A 2,586-nucleotide genomic window follows, 5' to 3' on the forward strand; every position below is an offset into this window, starting at 1 on the left:
TGGCGCCATCTAGCGTTGACAGTGGGAACTATTCGAGGACAAACTTGGGCGTTTTCCCGGTGGTGCGCTGTATGGAGGTCGGGCTTTTAGTTCCACCTTCTCACCGCGAGATGGCTATAGCGTCGCTTGCCACGTTTTTGAACATTGGGAACAAGAATGAATGAATGAAGAGATTTGCATTCTGAGCTTTATGCAGAGCTTTGATTATTATAGTAATAGGCGCAGAGTATTGTAAAATACCTCAGAAATAAGTTTCGAAAGGGAACAAGTATGTTGCACAAAAGTAAAGGCATTCGTTTATTTCATTTCTCCCGAATATTTAGATACACTCACACAAATATATACAGACGATATTGAACACATTTACAATGTTTCTTTCGATCATTGGTCATGTAATCAATTAGACATTCACAAGCGAATGTTATAATTTTCTTCGATTAAAATATTTTAGTCGATTACGAATATCGAGGGCTGACGTTAGAGTATGCCGATTTTGCGGTGCGCGTCAAATAAATTAGACCTAAACTAATTTATTCAAATAAATTACTTAGGTATGTAAAAAATATAATTACTTAGGGAGTATTGATCCATCGTTTAGCCGTAACAAACGACGATAATACTGATCCAGCATCGAACGTCTCACGGATTATCAAACTGTCCAATTAAATAAATTACCACTGAGCATAAATACGAAGAAACGTCTACCTACGAATAAATATTTAATATTTAAATTTTATCTACAAAATGTATCGGTTACACAAGTGTAATTATATTTAATTCTGACGTGCATACGGATCTCTCTGGCATTTTGGGTGTTCGAAGATCCGGAATATTTAATAATAAGAATAATTAATATTAGCTTTTATAAATATATCGTCAACTGATCGGCTCGTGTACGTGTTCATCTTAATAGTTATACAATAAATTACAGCTTACGTGTAGTTAACGATCACTCGACTCTGACATTAGCTCAAAAAAAATAATCTCTGACGAATTCACAATTTATCGATTTGTCTTACGAAAAACCATTGCGAGAAATTGTCTCTCTGTGTGCGTTTGAAGGAAAAATATTTCGCTCGTACGAATTCTCAGCTCCTCGAGTATAGCGTATATGTACAAATATCACGAACATAGAAAACGATAACGAAAGTGCGTAAAAAAAATAGAAGGTTTCGGAGACCGAGCGTGATTATGTACGATCGCAAAAATGCAGAATACGTCATTTGTTACTTCACTTGGTCGTCGGTTTCGTTCTATCCTATTTACTCGATAATCGGAATAGATCATTGTCTATCTTGTTTTCCGTGAATGAATCGCAACAAACAGCAACTGGAATGTATGTTGGTTATGGATCCGAACAGATTTCAATAATTGTATACAATATCGATGGAAGCCCCTGCTACTTCCTCTCCGCTCGATTGGCAATCTTTACGCGAACGCATGTTCCGATTAATCAGTCAATTGTCTTTTATTATTTCGGGGTTTCTCTAAAAACGTATCGTTCGATCTCTTAAGACGATGCACCTCCGTGTTGCTACGCTTCGGTTTAAAAACTAACTTCTTCCTTATACTTGAAAGATCGTCAGCTCCTAGGAATCCTACGGTACCGAAACCTAAGTAACAGCTTTACAAATAATTTCTGAACGATGCTACTTGATTAAGGATTTCGGATTCATAGAAAACAGTCAAAAAATGATGTCTTGCAACAAGTGTTCCGTTAACACTGACGCGGATCACAGATAACGAAACTTTCCAACTGGAAAATCATGTAAATTCATAGGTATATCGCTGAAGTTTAAGGATCTCTCTTTCTAATTGGTCGTGTTTTCTTCGTTGATGTTCCGGATATTAAGACATTTAATTAAGACATTCTGACCTCGTATTTGGCAGCAATCATGTTATGTTACGACGATGTACGCGGTGTCTCCTTCTAGTTAACGCTAAATCTTCGCATTTAAACACGAAAATGTTGTTCATTTTGTACTCAGTAGTATGATCAGCAGACTCGACTGTACTGTCGTCTATTTTTTCCATCGATAAGGGATGCTATTCAACTACCGTTTCTAAATTTAAATGTAATTCCATTTTTTAATAATAAATATTCACCTATTTCTACACAGTTTTGCAAATGTTTTTTACCATCTGAAAACTTCGTAGATTCGATTAATGTACGTTGAATTATATTTCATCCTAGACCTTTTCTCTAATTTTCATAAATTATTACGAACTGTTTCAAGCTTCCTCTCACTGTTGATACTACTGATACAAACTGCACGAGCGATACCAACCGTTTTATTTTATCCATCGTGTTATTTAAGCTCCATAAAACCGTTCCTGATATCCACAATTCATACTTTACAGTTCGGAGCGTTCTATATCTCGCAGGATATTCGACCAGGGATCAAATTCCTCTCAAAATATTAAATTTTATTAATCGATATGAGCAAGCAGTATTCATATTCGAACGATATCTAATTAACAGCTCGTTGTCCAGTCAATTCCGTCCCCTCGGACCTCTATATATCCGACTCGGAGACGTACAGCAAATTCTGGGATTCAAATCCATCGCGATTAGAAGCCATCCTC

The sequence above is a fragment of the Hylaeus volcanicus genome, chromosome 1 (assembly GCF_026283585.1).
Source record: "Hylaeus volcanicus isolate JK05 chromosome 1, UHH_iyHylVolc1.0_haploid, whole genome shotgun sequence".
NCBI lineage: Eukaryota > Metazoa > Arthropoda > Insecta > Hymenoptera > Colletidae > Hylaeus > Hylaeus volcanicus.